The sequence below is a fragment of the Hibiscus syriacus genome, unplaced genomic scaffold, assembly GCF_006381635.1.
Source record: "Hibiscus syriacus cultivar Baekdansim isolate YM2019G1 unplaced genomic scaffold, ASM638163v2 tig00110109_pilon, whole genome shotgun sequence".
In the NCBI taxonomy this organism is placed as follows: Eukaryota; Viridiplantae; Streptophyta; class Magnoliopsida; order Malvales; family Malvaceae; genus Hibiscus; species Hibiscus syriacus.
Genome location: NW_024062593.1, coordinates 277314 through 285336, shown reverse-complemented (window position 1 = coordinate 285336; position 8023 = coordinate 277314). Strand labels below are relative to the sequence as shown.

At 36.2% G+C, this 8023-nt stretch overlaps 1 pseudogene; it reads left to right on the top strand.

Annotated features, from left to right (window-relative positions):
• The first annotated feature begins 1123 nt into the window (after window positions 1-1123).
• Window positions 1124-5745, top strand: LOC120214857 (annotated as a pseudogene).
• The last annotated feature ends 2278 nt before the right edge of the window (window positions 5746-8023 follow it).

Below are 8023 nucleotides of genomic sequence, written 5' to 3'. Positions count from 1 at the left end.
AATATAGATTTGAAGATATGGATTTAAACAGTAGAACGAACCAAGAAAGGGGTTAAGCTATTGAAAGGCTATCGAGTATCGTAAATCAGAGTCGAGCGTCGTGAGAAACTATCTACAAACTTAAAATCGTGTATTCAAATTCAATCCGAGAGTCCATAGCAGGGAAGATTAACGGGATTATAAATAAGTATCATCTTGATCGGTTGTGGTGTTGTCAAATTCAACCCTAAAAAAATATAAAATAAAAAGAAGCGACCAAACGACGAGAAAGAAGAAGAAAAATGTGTCACAAAGACAGAATTTTATATATTTATATTTATGTCGAGTTGAGTTGAGTTGTATCATACGAATTTTAGGTTAGACAAAAATTATAAATTCGAGAATTTAGAGAAATATTACACTTGAGTGCAGTTTAGGTGGATAAAAAAACCTGACTCATAACCATCCTTGTATAACTTGACCTTTGAACCGATTTAGTTAAAGGAACGTAGTCAAAAACAAAAATAGTTAGTGGTCCAACTTAGTTTAGAGTACATTCCAAGGCGCAACTAAAACCCTTAAACTCGAAGTAATCAAATTTTACAAACCAAAGTGGTAAATGAAAGATGGGTCTAATCCACATCTGTCTCACATGAGATTTAATAATAGATGTGCTTTGCACTCCAAGGATTTGATTAATTTAAACAAAGGGAAGAGATCTCTAAACTTATTAAGTCATGTAATTGTTAAGTTTGCTTAATTAACAAATGTGGTCAAAATCTTGTAAAAGATGTCGATTTCCATAATATGGTATATGGTTTGTGCACTCGAAATTAGGTTTTAAAAAACGTTTCGCGACTACGATTTCGTCTGTGATATAGTAGTTTCGTCGCCGTCTAAGTTACCCGCTACACCCGCAATAACACCCGCGACGGCTGCAATTACGATAAAATAGAAATAACTGAAAATACGACCGCGATCGCGATTTAAAACCCTGATTGAAATTATAATCCGTGACGTACAGTCGAAATTATATAAATGTATTGATGGTAATTATGTTTGCGCTAACTATAATCATGTGCGTGGCACGTGGGTAACAAGTTTGTACAGCCCTACTTGAATCACAGGGGCTTCCTTCTTCATCCTCTTACAACATTAAAAAAATTAACAGACAGCAAAATCTCACTTTCTCTTCTCTGTGTGTATAAATTATGTATATATTATTTGTTTCCTTCATCTCCCACCTTTTGTTTGCTTCTCTAAGCTGAAAACTTCGAAGATCTCTGCAGAATGCAAACATAATCACCAGTTTCTTGTTGAATTTTCTTTATTTCTTTTATCTTTCCTCGACAATGGGAGGCTGCACTTCGAAGCCTTCAAGCCAAATCCATACGGCTCAAGAGATGGCCACCGGAATGAGTATCCTGCGCCACCTCAGCCACCCAAATCTCCTCCTCCGCCTCTGCCGCCGACCACCCCTTTCCTCCCCATGTACACTCCGAGTCCGGCCCACCCGAACAAACCCAAGACTCCTTCGACGCCGCTCAGGTTTCTTCGGAGATCGTTTCCTCCCCCTTCTCCGGCGAAGCATATTCGGGCGGGCTGAGGCGGCGGAAGAGTAATAAGAAGGCGGAAAAGGAGGCGGGAATCGCGGCGGAGACGACGGATGCGGACGAGGAGGAAGGAGTTGAGCTGGATAAAAGATTTGGGTTCTCAAAGGAATTGAGGAGTAGGTTGGAGGTAGGAGAGGAAGTTGGCAGAGGGCATTTTGGGTATACTTGTGCTGCTAAGTTCAAGAAAGGTGAATTCAAAGGTCAGCAGGTTGCTGTTAAAGTTGTCCCAAAGTCCAAGGTAAGACCTTTCCTTCTCTTTTTAATTAATCAACTATTTTTGGTTAAATCAAAATCCATGTATTTGTAAATGTCGATAGATATATGCTTTGCAAAATGAGTTCTTCAATTCTTTTTCTCAAAATTGAATTCAATGCAGTGTGCTTTACTTTTGACCTTCGGTTTCAGTCTTCCATGGATTCTTGTTCAATTTCCTATTTGAGTGTTGAAATTTGATCAATTTTGCATCTAAGTGTTAAAATTTCAAAGGTTAGTGGACTTAAGACTTTTAGCAAAAGTAAAAACTTGGGGTAATTTACTGTTTCAGATCTTTTAGATGGATAAAATACTGGGAAAAAATACAGTTACCATTTCTTGATTGTAAAACAGCATCAAATGGCCAACTTGTTTATTGATTATTTTTTTCTGGGGTCAATTACTTTGGTCCACCTGACCCACTTGGATGATTTGATCTGCTAAGCTTACCACATCTTACTTGGATATATTAAGTATAAAATCAAAGCTGGCTCTAAAAAGTGCATCTTTGCATCATTTAGTTTTGTATGGCTGGATCTGGATGGTGGTGGATGTGAATATTGTATGATAAGAAACTGTTGAAATTCTCCGGTGACCGTATTGACTTATCGCTTTCTCTACACCTCTGAACTGAAAGCTTCTATTGGAGCGCAATTGTTCCATGGTTATGAATCATACTGAATTATTGAAAAGATCATGGCCTCACCTGTAATTTTCATGCATAGCCGGTCAACTACAGCTCAGCTGACGAAACAAATGTTTGTATTTTAGTTGATTGGTAACCATTATCCGGGTTTGGTACATTCAGTCCATTGAACCTTTACATGGTAGAAGAAACATTGTACCTCACATACCTAACAAAGATCGCTCATGAGTAGGGTTGTTTACAAATTATACATAGCTGACAAAATCTTTGCTTCTGATCAAGATCTTACGATTTATAAGGTGGAAATTTGATTAAGTTTAATCCGTTCTTGCAAGGCAGCTTAAGAAGTTGTAACAAGTAACAACTGATTTATTGCTCTCTATCTTACTTTCCTCCCATGTGTACCTTTGATTGCGATGGCCTGTTGTGAGATGGAGAATCAAATATCAGAGGAATCAATAGGAATAGGTTTCCCTTTACAACATGCAGTAGTAGAATAGAACTGATGAAAAAAATTCTTGGGATAAGATTTTATTATTTGCTCCTATTTGACTGGATTTAGCAGAAGAATAACATTGGTTAATTGTCTTTTTGCTAGTACTTGTATCCACTTATTCCGGAAAATAAAGAACATGTGTTATGAAAATCATAAGGTCAATGTACGTGGTTGCCATTTTTCTGTAATTCTCTTCTTCACTCAAATTACAAATGTAGTGCAAAGAGAACACTTTTGTCTAGTTATCTTGGGCGCGGTTTGTTTGTTGGGAAAAAGGTTCGAAGTACAGAAATTTCAACAAAGTGAGATTATGATCTTGCTTTGTATTTTTTGTTTTCTCTTGTTTTTTCTTCCTTGTCTTTCTCCTGACAGTTAATAGTATTTTATGTTGTCAGATGACAACAGCTATTGCAGTTGAGGATGTGAGAAGGGAGGTGAAGATATTGCGAGCCTTGACAGGACATAGCAATCTAGTGAAATTCTACGATGCGTTCGAAGATCATGATAATGTCTATATAGTAATGGAGTAAGCATGAAATATGGACCACTATTCATGTTATCTTGTTTTGGTTTTTCATGGCAATTAATAAAAAAAGTCGATAAGATCTTGAGTAACTTATTTGAAATTACAGATTATGTGAAGGAGGTGAGCTTTTGGATAGAATACTTGCAAGGTGATCATTCTTCTAATATATTTATCTTAAAATTTTCGGAATTGTTTATCGTTGTTCTTGCTTCTACCTCAATATTAGCCTCTAACTGGAAGACTTATTATGCTTGTAGGGGTGGAAAATACACGGAAGATGATGCAAAGGGTGTAATGGTTCAGATACTAAACGTAGTTGCTTTTTGTCATCTTCAAGGTGTTGTGCATCGAGATCTTAAACCAGAGGTGGAGCAACATGTCATTTCTGTTAATGTTTAAAAGCATAGATGCCGGACTTTTTATGTGTTTTGTTTACCATACCGGAATCTAAATTTGCACTTCTCTGGATCAGAATTTTCTGTATAATTCAAAGGAGGAGAACTCTTTGCTGAAAGCCATAGACTTCGGCCTGTCGGATTTCGTGAGACCAGGTTTGCTGCGTTTGCACTCTGCTCGTTCATCTTCTTTCTGCACAACCTTGGAGATTCCCTTTTTCTAATGCCTTTTTCTAATGCTTATCATGTTTACAGATGAAAGACTTAATGACATTGTGGGAAGTGCATACTATGTGGCCCCCGAAGTTCTACATAGGTCCTATGGTAGAGAAGCTGATGTTTGGAGTATTGGCGTGATAGCTTATATTCTTTTATGTGGGAGTCGACCATTTTGGGCTAGGACCGAGTCTGGAATTTTTCGAGCAGTCCTGAAAGCTGATCCAAATTTTAACGAGCCACCTTGGCCTTCCTTGTCGTTAGAAGCCAAGGACTTTGTGAAGCGTCTCTTGATTAAGGATCCTAGGAAGCGAATGACAGCAGCTCAGGCTCTGAGTGCGTGCATCATTTTTACTCGTAATATTAGGTTTTGCTAACATCATTGAGCCAGAGTAACTGAACGTGATCTTCCGTTTGCAGGTCATCCTTGGATTCAGAGTCTTGGTAATATTAAGGTTCCACTCGATATTTTAACATTTAGGCTTATAAAGACGTATATGCAATCATCACCTTTGCGGAAGGCTGCTTTAAAGGTACATACACTAATGGAAAAAAAAAATTTTATTCTTCTTGTACATTATCGAAATTGTGAATGATCTCTTATGCGGCATGTCCTTTAATAGAAAGATATGTTCATGCAGGCTTTGTCGAAGACATCGACTCCCGATGAACTCTTTTACCTGGGAGAGCAATTTGCTTTATTAGAGCCGAAACATGGTAGCATAACCTTGGAGAATATTAAGACGGTTAGCCTTTCGGCTCCCTAAAGAAGTGATTAAGATGATATTAGATTATGCACTTGTTTTGATCATCTGATTTCTTGCTAACAGGCCCTAATGAAAAACGCAACAGATGCAATGAAGGAGTCCCGCATTCTGGATTTTCTTTTATCGGTATGAACTCGGTTGCCTTTCTTTCTATTCTTCGACTTCTTATATGGTCATAGAGGAGTAGCTTATCCGAGTTTCTTTCATTTAATTTGCATTTGCATGACAGCTAAATGCACTCCAATACAGAAGAATGGACTTTGAAGAATTCTGTGCAGCTGCATTAAGCGTCCATCAGCTCGAGGCATTTGATCACTGGGAACAACATGCCCGTTGTGCGTATGAGATTTTCGAGCAGGATGGAAACAGGGCTATTGTCATCGAGGAACTCGCTTCCGTAAGTTTCAGGATCCTCCTTTTAAACGTTAAATAACATTTTATGATCATACCGCCACATGCAAATCTAAACGGACCACTACCACTAAATTCAGGAACTTGGTCTTGGACCCTCGATTCCGGTCCATGCGGTTCTTAACGACTGGATAAGACATACTGATGGGAAGTTGAGTTTCCTTGGGTTTGTGAAACTGTTGCGTGGTCCATCCAGTCGAGCCGGTGCAAAGGTACAATAATCGGGCTAGTTGCCGGAAGACAATTCAACGAGCCGCGGGTGTAAAACCGATCGATCTTTCTTTTGGGGCTTGGCTTGGAGACTCCATGATTCCAGCTCGAGTCAAATGTCCGAGGAGTTTGAGAGTCGCGGGAAACTTTGAAGATATATTGACAACGATGGCAAGCAATCACAATGTAGAGAAAATATATGGTTAAGCTTTTAGCTTTTGCTTCAATGGGGGCTAATATGTCTTGTTTCACGTTTTTTATTATTTATGATTATATGAGTTTGATTTATTATATCATAACAGATTTTTAACAATGTTAATTATCGGACTTTAATTGTTGAGTTCTTAAATTAAAATAATGAAACCAATTTTAAAAAATTAATAAATGGATAAAATATATCCGAAGTTATTAAATTATATTTAAATGATTGTTTTGTTTATTAAAATTTTAAAACTTACTACGAAATGATAATTAAATTTGTTGATAATCATTAAAATTTAAGGATACAATTTTGAAAAATTGATTAAATTTAGTTTAATGTGTTAAGGGAAAAATAAAAAAAAATTGCACACCCATTATTTTTAAGAAAAAATATAAAAATTTTAGATCTCTTCTTAAGTTTCTGGATTGGCCGCTGAATAAAATACGTTAGAAATTAATAAAATATACTTAAATGATCATTGAATTTTTAAAATTTATAAAATAATACTAAATTGATTAATCTATTACAAAATAATCGTTGTAACGCAGTAAGTATAAAAAATTAATGAATCTGTTACAGAATAATCGTTGTGATAGAGTAAGTATACAAATTTAATGAGTATTTTTATAGGATAAACTATAACAATCATCATTCAACTTACTTCTCACTCCTATTTTAGTCATTCAAGTTTAAAAATTTTCAATTTAATAACTAAACTTTATACTGCTCTGTTAAATTACCAACAGAGTGATGACATGGCATTTTAAATTATTCTTTTCCAACTTTCTAATTTTCAAATTCTTTTTTCTTTAATTTCTTTTCTTATCCGTTGCTCTGCTAAGTTGTCATCTGAAGCTATGGAGATTGGAGAGTAAAAATGTGAATCTGATTTAGAGAAGCTCGGTCTTTACCGGAGATAGATTTAAGGAAAAAGAAAGTTTGGTGAATCTCTTTCACAGGTTATTGCTTTAATGGGAGGTTTCATCATTATGGTTTTATTATGTCTTTTCTTGGTTGGTAACAGCAAACGAATATATAAAACAAAAAGATGACAGAAACTACCATTACAGCTTCCTTGTTTTTTTTCCTATTACCATGTTTCTCATTATTTGCAACAGCTTCAATATCTTAATTATACAAGGCAATGGCAGAAGGATCGATATGATGGTTATCCCAATGCTTCCCGGTTTCTTCACTTTAAGGGGTTGAAGAGTCTATATTTGGTTGGAAATGGAGTAGCTGGTTTTGTCGACAATGAAGGTTTGTTGCCTTTCCTATGGCAAGATCGTCATTGAATACAAATCAATATTTGTTCATAAAATTCTTGATTTCATTGCTTTTTCTTCTTTTTTTGTATTGGAAAGCTATCATTTGCATTGAAAAAATTGGAAATCCTCGACCTAAGTGGCAATTACTTGAACGATATCATATTATTATCATCATTAAGTGAGTTTTCGCCTATTAAATCTCTACGTCTAGCAAGCAACACTCTCACATGATCAGATCATACGAGTGGTAAAGTTAAATTCATATACATTTTAGACGACCAACTTTGATATATCGCATGATACGTGAGAGAAGTAATGAACGTGAAAGGTTTTTAACTGATATTTAAATGGCTTTCAAGACTTAGTAATTGGGAAACTCTTGAATTAAGTTGGAATCATTTGAAGAACAATATCCTCTTTACACGTGAGTGATCTTTTAAGAATACACTTTGAGATGTCAAAGTACTTGAGATCTGATAACAGTGCAAACTCTACTGGTATGGTGCCCGAGAAAGCGTTGTAGTTAATCTCTATCCGTTTAAGCTGAGTTAAGGATCCGAATTGATGTGGTAAAGTGCTTTCCAATGCATTTCCTGTCAATTCAAGCAATTTTAACCTGGTAAAGTGGAGAGATCGAGAGACATGACTTGTGCTGTCTTAGGATTACACTCGACACTTGACCATGAACACCAAACTGGGTCTTCAAAACGAGGCTTGGAAAACGTAGAAGTAGGGTCCCAATCTCTGAAAGTGGAAAAAGAATCTTTGAGGGGCGATTTTAACTGAGAGAAAAGAAATCAAATGAAGAGATAGTACAAAAGCATAGAACACCAAGAGATGATTTCAGCATGTACAAAAAAAGGTGAGCAGAGACAACATAAATGGAGGTTTTTTCATGCTTATGTGAAAAAGGGCAGTCCAGAGAATTGATAGACTGCTGCAAAATGAGGCATTAGCATTGACTAGAAAGATATATACGAAATATTAAATAAAGAACCGATTAACCGTGTCGTGGTAGTAACCACTACTGTTGCGTATTGTG